The sequence below is a fragment of the Puma concolor genome, chromosome B4 (assembly GCF_028749965.1).
Source record: "Puma concolor isolate L17-30 chromosome B4, mPumCon1.1.hap2, whole genome shotgun sequence".
Taxonomy (NCBI): domain Eukaryota; kingdom Metazoa; phylum Chordata; class Mammalia; order Carnivora; family Felidae; genus Puma; species Puma concolor.
Genome location: NC_141673.1, coordinates 136,694,873 through 136,709,812, shown reverse-complemented (window position 1 = coordinate 136,709,812; position 14,940 = coordinate 136,694,873). Strand labels below are relative to the sequence as shown.

Sequence of the window (14,940 nt, the reverse complement as noted above, 5' to 3'; positions counted from 1 at the left end):
TGTTAATTTCGTTTGGAACCGAGGACCTTTCACAAGTTCTTATGACCACTATACTGTTAAGTGAACTCCACAAGTTCCAAATAGTGACATTCTAACAGAGAAATGTCCAAACCTAGAACAATAGAACTGGAAGTAATTCAAATCCCAAAGCAGACCATTTTTCTTCAAATCACTAATAAGAAGAAAGAGGAGGAGGGGACCTTTACTTCCATATCCCGACAAAAACTTTTAGGCAGAAGTTCAGACCCTGGAGAGCCCCACGCTTCCCCTGCACGGGCTTCTTAAACTCCAAAAGCAGCCCGTCCCAATGAAGGGGAACCCTCATTCACTTACTGTTCAGAGCAATGTTTCCATCACTCAGCACTTCTCAGATTTGGCAAGCCCTTTGTGGGCACTGGCTGTAAAGGAAGGTGAAAAATGCCACCTCAGCTAGAACAGGCAGAAATGGGATTTGATAAACATTCAACACTCCCAGGACAGCAAAGGAAGGTCTTAGGATAAAAAGGGACTAGAGAGGCCAATCCTCTCCCAAGCCTCTCACCAAGGCTCTCCCCTTTCTTCAAGAACCTATTCTGGTGGGTTGGATTTTTTTTTTTTTTTTTTTGCTTTTATTAAAGCAAGAATCATGAATCTAGGCATTTATACCTAGCTAGAGCAGGATTAAAAAAAAAAAAAAAAAGTCCATGATTTTTGCCAAAAAAACAAAAAAACAAAAACATGAGTTGAAAAGCTCTCACACATCAATTACTCCCATCATTAGTGAAATTCAGGTCCCAGCGGGATGGCCTGTTTGAGACTCAAGTGCCGGTACCCAAATGGGAAATAGTCAGTTCTCACCCCTGAAGGTCTACGCTGGCACTTCTAGAAGACCGCACATCAGAACAGCAGGGGGTGGGGGGCACTCCTCTCCAGGGGAGGGGCTGCTGAACCACGCAGCCCGCGGGTAGTGGTTTACACGGCCAGGGGAATGGGTCCTTCGCACAGTAAGAACTTTGATAGGGGAGTGGAGGGTTTCTGGGGTACATGGGTGTACCCTCTCAGGCAGGCTCGATCCCAGCGCAGAGCGAAGATAAGGATTGGAGACAACATTGATTTATGGAAGGGAGGAAGCACGGGGTGTGCCAGTCTAAGGCGTGCTAGGGAGAAAGTAGCAGATCTCCTACCTCAAAGGAGAGCCTGGCAACAATTCCTCTGGCCACCAAGGCCTCTCCCCTCCCCCCTCCGTACCCGCTCAATCTCCCTCCCCACCCCCACTTGCCTCCCCAGCATCTGGGGCCGAATTTAAGCCTGTTTTTGCGTTTTCTCCGACCTGGTGAAACCTGGATCCACTTGCTCGGTGCAGACACGCCAATCGGCCCCCCGGGTCCCCTGGCCTCGGTGGGAGGGTGGCGGGGCGACGGAAAGCGGAGGACAGCGGCGATGGATCCGGATTCAGGCAGGGTCTGCCCTGGTCGAAAGCGGTTTCCCACCGGTGGGCTCGGAGCCGCCGCGGCCGCGCCGCTGGAGCCGACCGAACGCCGTGCCGGGCGGAAGCTCTCCGGAGCGGGGGCTGCGCGCGGCGTGGGAGCCCTGGCCCCTCGAGCGCGCCCGCGGGGTCCGGGGGCGCGAAGGACGGGACGCCGGGGTGGTGAGAAGTCGGACTACTGCGCCGAAAGGGGCGCGAGCATCCGCACGACCAGCCCGTGGCGCCGGGCTCTTCCCGGAATCCCACCCCACTCTGCAAACCCAAAGATCCCGAAAATTCCGAAAGCGAAACTGCAAGCGGGTCTCCAGAAGTTTGGGAACGGTCTCGCAGGCTTGCCTGCGTCGTCTCCGCACTCGGACACCAGAGTTGCCGTCAAGGCCGAGCGCCCCAGGCGGTGGCGATCGCTCCGCACGGCCACCAGCCGCGTCCCCGGGCCACCTCCCTCGGTTTTTTACGCGGAAAGGGCCCCAGCCCGGAGCCGCAGCCCTGGCCCCGGTTCCGGGGCGGTGGTCGGCCGGGCTCTCGCCGCGCGTCTCGGTTCCTCCCTCCTCCCGCTGCTTCCCCCAAGAAAGGGAAACTTGGGCCCTGCGAGAATCCTGAGGAATGTTCTTTGTAATCGGTTGTGTATTGGCGTCCACGGCACAGCTCGGTGCAAAATCGCGGGTTTCGGGGCGTTAGAGTGAATTGTGCGCTTGTCAGCGGCGACGTCAGGAGGACGAGGGGAGGGGTTCCCGGCTGAAACGGCAGTTTACAAGCACAGAGCCATTTTAGGCTGGTTTCCACCCCAGCGAAGCCCACGGGAGAGCTGTCCCCGGAGGACGCGCTGCCAGCGCACGCTGGAAGGGCCGGGGACGCGCCGCGCGCTCAGCCCCGGGGGGCCGAACGAGTCTCCGCCCGAGTGTCGCCGATCTCTCAGCCCCGCCGACCAGGTGGGAAGGAATGTCTGCCGCGGGGTCCCCACCCACGGGGCACTGCGAGGGACGGGCCTCTCCGACAGCGCGGCGTCCGTCTAAGTGGGGAGCACGAGCTGACCCTATGGCTCCCCCCTCTAGGCCCCTGCAAATGCCCAGAAACCGCGGTACTGCGCCACCACTATCTTTTTAACCCCAAGATTTAAACACGTCTCGGCACACGTGGCCAACGCACCATCAGGTCCGCTGGCCTAGATAAGGTCCCCAGGACCTGCCGTCGCCAGGCCCCGGGGACGCGCACAGCCGCCTCACAGCCCCCCACCCCCCGGGTCCCTCGCGCGCGACCTCCGCTCGGAAGCCGCGTCCTGGCCACTGGCGACCCCTGTTGGAGATCTGGTCCCTAGCTTAGCGAGCTCCGGTTTGCTTGCTTCCCCCTCGGACTCCCCTTACAGCCTCCGACTTTGCCCCCAAACTCCAGTCTCAGACCCTCCGGGCCCCAGAAGCCGGCCTTTCCAGGGCGCCACTCAAACCCCAAAGCGACAGCGCCGCCCGCTGGCCTGCCACGGCCCAGGACGCCCCTCTCAGATCCAGCCTTCTCGCGCAGGACCTGAGCAAGGGACACTTTCATCCGAGAACACTGCTCCCATCCCCCACCTTCCCTAGAGCTCAACTCCAAAAGCAACTCCTCGCTTCGACCCCACACACTTTTCCGCCGAGATCCGCGCGCGGACACCTCTCTGCGCCACCATTTCCATCCTCCCCGCGCCTCGGTCGTGGGGCCCCCCGCCGCCAAGTGCGGCGTGCCCCCAGCACACACAAAACCCCACAGGCGTCTGCAGCCAGACTGCACCCAATACCCTGGACAGTTAGTCCTTTGAATGAGCACCTCCTCACTCCGCCTACCCCCGTAGGGCTTCACGCGCGCAGAATCCAGCAACAGGGAGAGCTCGTCTCGAAGAAAGCCGAAATAAATCATTGCCTCTGCCCTCATGTATTTTGCACCACGTGTCAGCAGTTTGTCACGTCAAATCATGGCAGGGTCTGGCTCCAAGACGCACACACACACATTCGGGGCGTATGTCTTCGACACACCCCCCCCCAACTGCACACACTGGTATGCCCACTGATCCAAAGGCACACACTGCAGTCGTGCTTGGATACCCTGGTCTGGACCAGCGGCACCCATCCCCCCTCCCCCCCCCCCCCCAGCAATGGACTGGACACGCACACTCTTAACACGGAAAAAACTAGGGCAGCTCATTCGGGCTCTTTTTTCCCACTTAATTCGCTAAAACAGCTCCCGGAGTAGCCAAAGAGAGTCGAAACTAAGGGATGGCAACTCCGGTTGGGTTTTTTCCCACCTCAAAACCTTTATTTTCAGTTTTTAAAAGCCACCTTAGCCCGCCATATTGAAACTGGCACGGTTTCTAAATACTCCTTCTCCGCAGTCGCTGCGCTTTTGCAAGAAAACACAAGTACAAATCCGGCTCTGGACGTGCGTCCGGCCGCCGCGAACCGACCACTTCCCACCCCCACGGTTCCCCCGTCCCCGGTGCACCCTCTCCCGCCGCCCCGGCTCAAAATCAATAAATACATCTAGCAGTTCCTACAGTTGTTTCTTTTCTTTCTTTCTCTTTCTTTCTTTCTTTCTGTTTTTGGCGGATTTTTACCAACAAACACATTTTAAAAATACACTTCAAAGCCAGATCAGATTAGCAATTTTGAAAGGAGGTCATATGAGAGCAGACAACAGGAAAGCCCCAAGTGACAGGATATTACTTTAAAGCAAAAAAAAAAAAAAAAAAAGAGCATCCATGCCGGAGCACGCTCCGAAACTACTACTACTGACAAGCTCATTTCAAGCTACACAGGCAAATGTTTCCAAGAGGGCGACTCCGAATGTGTAAACGATTTTGAACACCCTTGACGGCTGGTCTCCAGTCCTCACCCTACGGTTTTCCCCCTCCCCGCCCCCAACACACACACACCAAAAAAAAAAAAGAAAGAAAGAAAGAAAAAAAGAAAAGAAAAAAAAAAAGAAGAAGACGAAGAAAGAGACCCCAGCAAGGAAGCGACCGGGGAGCGCCGGGCAGCAAGGGCGGCTGCGTCGCTAAAATGAGCGCACGAATGAGGAAGGTGGGCGGCGGGAGGGGACAGCTTGCACCCGGGGAGGAGGACGCTTTGCAACTACAGACGGCCTCCCGCAAGGCCGGGCTTTTCAAAGCCCAGGGACGAGGTTGGAGGGGGGGGACGGGAAAAGCCAAAAAATGACAACCCGGAGCGCAGAGCGGAGTTTGGGGCTCTGCTCCCGTGCTGTCGCTCTCCCCTCTGGCTCTCCTCTTTTGCTTCTCTCCCGCAGCACCCCCTTCCCCAAGCCTCCCACGCCCGGGCTTGCTCGAGCTTCCCTTCCCCCCCCCCCCCCCGAAGCTGGAAAAAAAAGAAGAAGAAGCTGAGCGGCTCACACTCAACCTGCGGGCCGGAGGTCTGCTGGCGGGGCGGGCTGGGCGCGGGGACCGCGGCCGGCGCGGCGTCCTACCTGGTGAAGTTCGTCCTCCCCTCGGAGTGGACTCAGGCCCCGGGCGCCGCCGGGGGGGACGCCGGCCTCGCCCGCTCGCTCCGCCTCGCCCCTGCTCGCCGCGCCTGGCTCGCGCCCCGCCCGCCGCCTCCCTCGCGCGCCCGCTCGGGTCCTCCGACTCCCACTACAGCCTCATTCCAATATGGCATCCTCTCTGTGCGCATGCCCGGCACTCTTTTTTAAGATGATTATTTTGTGTGTGTGCAGCGAACTCCTTCAACGACCTTTCCCAGCGCTCGCAGAACGCCTCGCACCCGTTAGGCTGCGGGGCGCCCCCGACTCCCTCCCCGGCCCCGCAGTGCCGCCCCCGCCCCCGGGCACACAACGACCCCCCCCAACACACTCACACGGGCACACTTCACGCTCACGCTGCGCCCTCCCCGCCCCGCTCCCCTTCCTCCTTTCCTTTAGCTCACTCCGTACACGATCTGCAGAAAGTTCACATCACAGGCGTTTCCGCACAGCCATCCGCAGGGAAATCTGGGCAAACTCCGCATCTCCCTGGACACTTTTGTCTTCTGGGTTTGCAATCCTTCGGTCGACCAAGTGCACAAACTTGCGCTTTATCCGCCGAGGGCCGGTTTGGAGCGGAGAGAAATTCAATCCTCTCCGCCACCTCTGCCCCGCCCACTGCGCCCCCCCACCCCCACCCTCCCCAGGGCACTTACAGGGAGCCTTTTCTATGGAGATTCGGACTTTTCCCGGTCCCTTGGGGAAGGCGGGAGGGAGCGGCAGAGAGGTTTTTTTCAGGGAAACATGCCCCTAGGGGGAGGAAATTAAGTTGGGGCCGCTGCTCGGGCCAGCTTGCAGCTGCTCTCTGCCGGGCCGGGGCCGGACGCAAGTAACCGGGGTCGCCACGGCGTCTCCTGGAGCAGCACCCCGGCCCGAAAACGGCACCTGGCCCGGGCCGACTGGTGTAGGGCTGGAAAAGAATCTTGCCCGGGGCGGGGGGGGGGGGGGGGGGGGGGTTGGGAATCGTGGCCCTCGGCGACTGCTGGAGCGCAAGGGAGGCGGCGCAGCCGGGTGCAAAGCGGAGTTACCAGCCGGCGGATGCGGGTACCTCGGCGCTGTGTCCAGGGCGTGGGGGGTGGGGGGAAGGACGGAGAGGACCTGCCGGGGCCTAAGGCGCAATGGCTTCGCAGGGACTGAACGAAACGTCCCCACTTCGGAAAAGCTGGCGACGCCCTAGTGGGAACGACCGAGAACTCACAAAGGTGGACCTCGCTGTACTGAAGAGCGAGGAGAAGCTGGTTGGGGACAGCAATTTATTTCCCAGGAAATCAGAGATAGGGACACGTTTGGTCGGGGGGGGGGGGTTGTTCTATGGCCGCAGGGGGTAAAATTCTCCAATGTCTCCCAATTTTGTGTTCATCTCTTTCCTAGGAAACCCTCTTGCCCTCCCCCAACGCTGGCTCAGGGGTCAGAAGGACCCCGGGGTCTCCAGCGTCCTGCGCTCTCGCAACTCCACCCACCTTCCCTTGGCCTGCTGCCCCCCGTGCGTCCTCCAGGCCCGGGGAGCTCTGGTGAGTGAGTTACCCGAAGGAGAGTGGACGCTTTGAAGGGCTGGGGACAGTGCAGGGACCCGGGGATGGAGTCCGGGGGTCAGAGACTGGTCGCGCGCCGGATCGGCGGGGTCCTGCCCAGCTGGGTCCTCCCCCGACGTCGGGCCCCGAGCTTGCCTAGAAGAGCCGGAGGAGGGACGTGCCGGGAAAAGGCTCTCCAAGCCACGAGGTAGGGAATGCCTTCCAGGGACGCGGTCCCAGAGCTCGGAGGTGCTGGGCCGGCGTTGGCCCCAGTGAGACCCCGCGCACGTCTAGTCTGGGAAAGCGGGACCGCCTTACATCTTGGGGAGCGCTTTGCGAGGCATAAAACGACTTCCCCAGTCCCGTCACACCTCTTTAAGGTGCCACCTGAGACCGAGAAAGGTCAAACGACTCACACGGTTCAAACTCCAGCTGGAGTCGGCATCCCCTCCGGTCCCCTCCTCTTGGGGACACCATGCTGGAGCCCCTAGCTTTTTCGGCTGCGTGTCGCTGGAGGCAGAGACACCTCAATGTGCACCCCGTTCCTGCACATTAACCCTTTCACCCGCACCCCGGACTGCCTCCCTCTGTGCCCTGAAACAGCTCCACTGGGAGTCGGACGGACGCACTGAGGCTCGGAGGAATCCACAATGTGGACGCCACAGACAGTTTCCTGGGCCCCACCCTAAGTGTCGTGCACCCAAGTCACCTGGCTCCTTCAACACAGTCTGGACGGGAAGGAAGCGAGGGAGGCCGCGGACCGTCCCGGGCAGCGCTGGAGACCCAACCCGCGCGCCCTTCCCCTGGACGGGGTCACCAGGTCGGGCACTGCCCAAACGCTGAGCGCGCCACAGCAGAAGGGCCCCGGGAATGGGCGATCCCTTCCTACAGCCAGCCCGGCTGCTGCGGGGGGCGGGCTGCTGCGCCCCTCCCCTGAGCCTTCCAGACCCCGCGGCCTCGCTCGGTCCCGGGGAGCCCGCGGAGATCGCTCGCTACGCATGACTTCCGGACCGCCCCTGTTTACGCGGAGAAAGCGGGTTCCCTCTCCAGGAGCAGTGGCGACCGGAGCTGCAGCCAGCCATTGGCGTCTCCAGGCTTGTTTACCAGTTTGAAGTCATTATCATGCTCCGAGCGTTGTTTCATCAAAACAAAAAGCAAATGCAAAAGAACCCTTAGCCCCTAACTCCATGGCCTGTGCGTGCATTATCCCACGATTCCTCTAGAATGGTCGAGTCTCTATGTCTTTGATGCTCACACCCCCGGGTAGCTTGGCCTTGCTGACTAGTAAACAGTGCGGGAGGGCCATTGTCTGTACCTACCGCGACGAAGAAGTAAAATCATAAAGCCGGAGTACACAATGGTTACCACGTTCTTATCACAAAGACAACGTGGTCTTTGGTGGCGTTGCTTCAAGTTCGGTGCCCTACGTTCCTACTGCTTTTTCCAGGGACTTCTTGAACATTCCTTGGCTTCCTACTCTGCCTCCAGCCTCCATTCTCCTTTCTCCAAGGACACCACGGAGGCAAATGAAAACTGGTTAGGAGACCCCCTGAGGCAATTAAAGTGGCCCCTTCGTCCAGTGCCCTCCAGCTTCCGATTTTATTTCAGATCCAGACACTTCAGGTATATGGGCATCCAGATGTAGAGCCACTCTAAATCAAGTAAAGATTTTGGCGGGGTGGGGGGATCCAGCATCGTCAGCTGAGGATAAAACCTGGCAAGAACTGTGAATGTTTCAAAGTCAAGAAGGCAAGGCATGATGGTTTCCGATTCAGAGACGTGTAGCCATGTAAAACCTCATGATTAACACCACAAGCTGTCTCTATATATTGTTAACGTTTTCGAAAAACCTTGGCAAAAAAATCTTCGATCACACCAACTGACTATAATTATTATTTTATTCCTAAGCAATGGCTCAACCATGAATTACGTCACTTTTATTTTTATTAAGATTTTATTTTAATGTTTCTAATGTTTCTTTATTTTGAGAGAGAGAGAGTTGGGGAGGGGCAGAGAGAGAGGGGACAGAGAAGCCCAAGCAGGTGGCTACTAGCAAGGAGCCAGATGCGGGGCTCAAATCCTCCAACCCTTGAGATCGTGTCCTGAGCCGAAATTGAGTCCGAAGCGTAACCAACTGAGCCACCCAGGTGCCCCAAGATTTTGTTTTTAAGCAATCTCTACATCCTGCCCGGGGGCTCAAACCCACAACCCCAGAGATCAAGAGTCCTTGGGATTCTTTCATATGAATGAGGCTTATATTATGTAAAATATTAAAATTACATTTGTTAATTGGAAATATATATAGATGTTATTTCCACTTGCTTGATGATCCGGCACAAATTAGGAATGAAGAATAACAGTTGAAAAGTTTCATTCTCGTATACAGTATGTTCCTAAGTATTACCTCACAAAAATGATTGCTGAGGAGTTAGAAGTTACATGCATTTTTTTAAATTTTATGGGGCGCCTGGATGGCTCAGTCGGTTAAGCGTCAGACTTTGGCTTAGGCCGTGATATCACAGTTGGTGGGTTCAAGCCCTGCGTCGGGCTCTGTGCTGTCAGCTCAGAGCCTGGCGCCTGCTTCGGATTCTGTGTCTCCCTCTCTCTCTGCTCCTCTCCTGCTTGCCCTCTGTCTCTCTCTCTCAAAAATAAATAAGCATTAAACAAATTATTTATGCTATCTATAATTACTGGAATCTCGCTTCAGTCTTCCCACCAAAAAAAAAGTTGGTCAATTTTCTCATAATTATTTCATGATTAAGTTATCATTTCCCCCTGAGAAAAGGCAATGCCCTAAAAAAGACAACCATCATGCTCTCTTAGTATAGTGAATCTCTAATGAGATAATAGACTTACCATCTATTTACTCCATGCTGCCACCCTGAACCCCGACGCAGGGCTCGGACACGCGAACCGTGAGATCATGACCGGAGCCAAAACCTAGAGTCAGATGCCTAACCAACTGAGCCACCCAGGGGACCCAAGATTTTATATTTTTTTAACAGGAGGGGGAAAAGGTCTCTCAAAAATCCCCTAAAATAATCAAATATTTGGAGAATTTGTGCAATCTTCCCTTTCCTGGAGGCTTACAAGCTAAATGTGTAAGATAGTGTTTTCCATCACTTTCCTACAGTCACGAAGTGTGAAATCTAAAGACACTGGTGCCCTTACGTTTTCACCTTTTCCCTTATGCCTAGTTCAAGCACTGAGCTCCTATATCAGGATTCAAGTGACCTCATCGCTAATTTCCTGCGTTTCCTTTATAAGTCGAGTGACCTCTCTGAGCCATCTCATGGGCAACGTAAGGGATTGGACTAGATGTTCTATAAGGTCCTTTCAAACTCTAAAGAGTGCTTGTCAGTCTCCCCCAGGCCAAAGCCATAAATTACTTTCTATAATACACTAACACCATCTCTGCCAATTTGAAATTGCCAAGGTGCATATTCCGGAGTCACAAAGAGGGGGAAACAAATGAAGAAAACATATAGGAGAAGGGAGAAAGGGCCTTCTTGGCTCCACTGCCCTGAAGTAAAAGTACTGTTTGGTCCAATCCTGCCTCATTTAGATTGCTGTTGCGCTTTATATTTGCTGTGTGGGTTTTTTCGGTTGCCCATGATAGTGACAGGGCCGACGTAAACGTACTTATGAGAGTCATTCTGGGGAAAGTGGGGTGATGGAGATCACTATTTAAATTGGTGGGGGCGCCTGGGTGGCTCAGTCGGTTAAGCCTAGACGCCGGCTCAGGTCATGATGTCACGGTTCCGAGAGTTCGAGCCCCGCATCAGGCTCTGCGGTGTGAACACTGAGGCTGCTTCGGATCCTCTGTCTCCCTCTTTCTCGGCCTCTCCGCTGCTCGCATGCGCTCTCTCTCGAAAATCAATAAACGTTTAAAAAATACTTTTGAGGGGCACCTGGGTGGCTCAGTCGGTTAAGCGTCCAACTTCGGCTCAGGTCATGATCTCGTGGTCCGTGAGTTCGAGCCCCGCGTCGGGCTCTGTGCTGACAGCTGAGAGCCTGGAGCCTGTTTCAGATTCTGTGTCTCCCTCTCTCTCTGACCCTCCCCTGTTCATGCTGTCTCTCCCTGTCTCAAAAATAAATAAACATAAAAAAAAATTTTTTTTTAAATACTTTCGAATAGTAAAAGACTTAAAAACAAATTTTTTTTTTACATAAATGGGTGAAGAGTACTAAATGAGTGTGGTGATGAGTAGTGGTCCACACAGATATCGCCCACCGAGCACTTTCTCGTACATCTCTAGGGAGTTCAGAAACCCAGTATTGCCTCTCCTGTGGTTTGAAGGAGTTTCGGGCTTTCTTGGCAATAAACGAAGAAACTTCTAGTAGACAGTCCATATTACACGCTGCATGATGTCTGAATTCTCCTATGACATTTATTTAAAGAGCAGACACAGTTTATTTGTAGGAGTGCCAGTTTGGACTGACGGCTTCTTTCTCCACAGAGGAAGAGCAGCCTGGCAAAAGTCACACCCAACTGGTGAGGCTGCTTGTGTAGTGGGGTGCCTGGTATCACACACTTCACTTTGGGGATCTTACTTTATATTGGGTAGAACGTTCTACATCCCGCAGCCTGGCTTCCAGCCGTTTCAGGAAGCAGCCAGGAAGCGGGAGTCCGGAGAGGCAAGGTCTGATACATAGTTGCACAGCGGGGCCTGACTCTCCATAAAAGGCTAAGGCCTCTTCTGCCTCTATCCCAAGAGAAAGGGGAAGAAGGGATTTATTTAGTACCTACTTTGTGCCAGACGCTGTTCGAGGTGTTCTTACATACCTGACAGCATTTAATATGGTCTAGTCTTTAAATGGATTTAGAATATGTTTTAAACATGTATTTCTTTACATACAAAGCTAGATTCTGATCTGCTGTTACTAGAACAGATGCGTGTGTCCTTTTTTGTCACGCTGCTGGAGTTGTCTGGAATCATTTACATCCTCTCCAAGCAAGGACATTTATTGACCAAATATTGACCAAACACACACACATGTGGGTACACACACACACACACACACACACACACACACACACCAAGAAACAGCACAGGTCAGAGATGTGGTTTATGACCCTGGGACAGTTTTGCCTGTGTACATTAACTGCCCTGAATGAGACTAAATCCAACACTGCAAAATTATAAAAAGTCCCATTGGATTTATAACATCATATAGACTAAACAAATTAAAACAGGCAACCGAAATCCCACATCAAGCAGTGAGGTTCACGTATAAGCAAGTGGATGGTTTTGGTTACATGCACTCACTGCCTTAATAAATAAATATCTAACTATAATACAGAGAAGAAAGGCCAGGGGTTCGGACACTGTCAATGCAATGTTATTGTGGCTTCAAAATCCCCAGCCTCTTTGTTTTTACCGCCTAAGTCCCTTCAGATGATCTTACTACAGAATAAATAATTATGATCATGATCAAAGAAGGAAGTTAATGGAGCTATAAAGACTTGATTCGCAGTGCCATCTACTGGAAACAAATATTGACTCACTTTCAGATTTTTTATATAGTTTTTTTGGGTTGGTTTTTAATAGAAAGAGTGTTGGGAATAACAGATAGCAGGTAAGAGAAGGATTGGGTCCTTACTTTATTTGATTACCGGTAATGAGCCAGAAGCTGTAGTTTTAAATACACTGAAATATATTCATTTCAAGTCATGTATTCTTTGAACAGCGTGTGAAGTACTTAGGTGTTTTCTCTGAAAACTAAAATCTTTTCCATCTCTTAAAAATGAGTCATTTCGGGGCGCCTGGGTGGCTCAGTCAGTTAAGCGTCCGACTTCGGCTCAGGTCATGATCTCGCGGTCCGTGGGTTCGAGCCCCGCGTCGGGCTCTGTGCTGACGGCTCAGAGCCTGGAGCCTGTTTCAGATTCTGTGTCTCCCTCTCTCTGACCCTCCCCCGTTCATGCTCTCTCTCTTTCTGTCTCAAAAATAAATAAATGTAAAAAAAAAAAATGAGTCATTACAAGTAGATTTTTAATAGAGCACGATAATTTTTTCTTATCCCTCTGAGATTGATTTTTATCCTTGTAAACGCCTCTAAAATAGAAACAGTTGATGAATTCTTGGAGGTTATCATTTTAATCTCATATTTTGTGGGGGGGAGGAGGGACGCGAAGATTTTTCACCATCTCCCGAACCAATTTCTCGAAGAGGGAATTGTTTGAAAAGTTAGTGTAGAAGAAAATTAACTAATGATACATAAAAACAAACCTCTGCTTACATTGATTAATTCAACAAATATTTACCGAGTACTTCCTATGTGCCAGGCTCTGTTCTAGCATCTGAAATACCATGAAGCCAACAGACATTCCAGGCTCCATGGGGACTTAGTTTTCATCAAAGAGAGCTCAACAGTAAACAAAGAAATACAGAACATGTCGTGTGGGGGTTAGTACAATCAAAAAGAAAAAAGCAGGGGAAGCTATAGAAAGTGGCATCAAGGTCAAGTAGGGAGGACACTTTGCATGGGAGGGATCGAAGGAGCCCTTCTACAATAAGGTGACATTGGAACTTGGGCTTGCACGAGGGGAGTTGAGTACCTCTAGGAAGACAGAACTGTGAGTACAAAGGCCCCGCTGAGGCTGTCTAGGCTCTATTGCAAAGGAAGAGTAAATTCTGTACCAGTCTGATGACATTCCAGGACACAAGCATAAACCGTTAACTTGTAATGCCTAAGTGAGGCAAAGAGCACCAATACTCCCAGAGGAGAAACCACAAGAAAACCACTAGTTCAAATGCTTCCAAATCCCAGTGTTCCCCAAAGGATCAAACCCAACTTCCCTGAGTTTCCTTAGATTCTTCGGTTAAATGGAACCGTGCAGGTCGTCTGGTTTGATCCCCCCCACCCTTGCCTGACACCTGCTTACATGGTCCCTAACGAACAGGGATCCCGTCTGTGTTAGGACACCTCACTCTCTGTTCCTTCCAGAGAGGGCTGACTCCGGCCCTTTGCAAGTCTATACTCACACTGAATAAAACTCGTTTCTCTGTTTCTTGTGTCGGGCTGAGCTTGCCCGGCAGCAGAAGAAGCCAGAAGGCTTCCCTCTTCTTTTTTTCTCACTGTGCAAGTGGCCTCTTGAAGCAGGAATTTTGCGTATGTTCTAGGACCTGTGGGCTACACTGACCGCCTTAGTGGATGTACAGCGAGTGCCGTATCTAGAAAGGAATTCGTTCGTCGTCATGAAAGTGACCTCACTTTCATAAAAACTCCTCAGGCACAGCGTGGTTTCTAAGCCTCGTCCTCACAACAAGGGACCCGCATATCCCTCTCAAAGTCTTTCAACCAATGGAAACGGAGTGGTGCAGCCAACCGAAAGCCCTCAATGTCTTACGGCTCTTTCCACCTCTCATTCCTTACTTGGTTGGCAGTTACGCTGCATCAAAATCAATTGCTTAGGGACAACATAAAGGAAAACAAATCTGGACCACATAATCAGTTACAAGTGGATCTGAGTGAACAATACGGTGCACTTGCCGAGGGCAAATCTCCTTTGGCTGGAGAATGAATACCAGCAGCTAACCTTTTCTGAGTACGTGCTCTGTGCCTAACGCTGTTCCTGGTGCTGTGCATCTAATAACTCCTTTAACCCCACAGAGAATCCATGGGGTGGGCAGGGCTACCCCCACGGTGTGGATGAAGAAACTGAGAACTGGGAACAAGGAGGCAACCAGGTCACAGATAAGCAGCGAGGCAGTGGGGGAGACAGAATTTGAACTCGGGCAATCTGGCCCCAGAGTCAGCGTTTTCATCCCCAAACTACGCTCCCGCTATTTGTAGGAATAGACGTCCTAGGGGGGGCCCCTGGGGGGCTCAGTCGGTGGAGCATCCAGCTTCAGCTCAGGTCATGATCTCACGGTCGGTCGGTGTGTTCGAGTCCCGCCTCGGGCTGGCTGCTATCAGCACAGAGCCCGCTTCGGATCCTCTGTCCTCCTCTCTCTCTTTGTCCCTCCCCCAGTTGCACTGTCTCTCTCAAAAATAAGTAATTTTAAAAATTAAAAAAACAATGGCACCAATAGCATGTTCTTAGACAGACTGTACTATTTATTTTTTAATTATACTTTTTAGGAGAGAGAGAGAGAGAGAGAGAGAGAGAATCTTAAGCAGGCTTCATCCTCACTGCAGACCCCAGCGCGGGGCTCGTTCTCGTGATTGTGAGATAGTGACCTGAGCTGAAATCTACAGTGAGACGCTCAACCAACAAGCCACCCAAGCACGCCTAGACTGTTTTAAATTCACATGAGATGGGCAATCGCAGAATAATACTTTAGCCCCCCGCCAAAAAAAAGTTACAAGGAATGAATAGACTTGGATTCCAATCTCAATGCTGCCCCTCAGTAGATTCTTTTTTTTTTTTTTTAATGTTTATTTTTGAGAGAGTGTGAGCAGGGCAGGGGCAGAGAGAGGGGGGACAGAGGATAGAAAATGGGCTCTGCACGGACAGCCAAG

The 14,940-nt window shown here is 52.7% G+C and overlaps 1 protein-coding gene across 7 annotated transcripts in view; it reads right to left on the bottom strand.

The window, feature by feature from the left end:
• SFMBT2 (Scm like with four mbt domains 2) overlaps window positions 1-5,516 on the bottom strand; it is a 230,042-nt gene extending 224,526 nt beyond the window's left edge. Inside the window, exon 1 of one of the 7 annotated variants that reach the window (XM_086715006.1) lies at window positions 5,375-5,516. The gene's annotated coding sequence lies outside the window, so the exon portion shown is untranslated. Of the gene's footprint in view, window positions 1-1,309; window positions 3,462-4,838; window positions 5,195-5,374 lie in introns of those variants that run through there. The other 6 variants (XM_086715007.1, XM_086715005.1, XM_086715008.1 and 3 more) reach the window with 6 other exon arrangements.
• Between the last annotated feature and the right edge of the window lie 9,424 nt (window positions 5,517-14,940).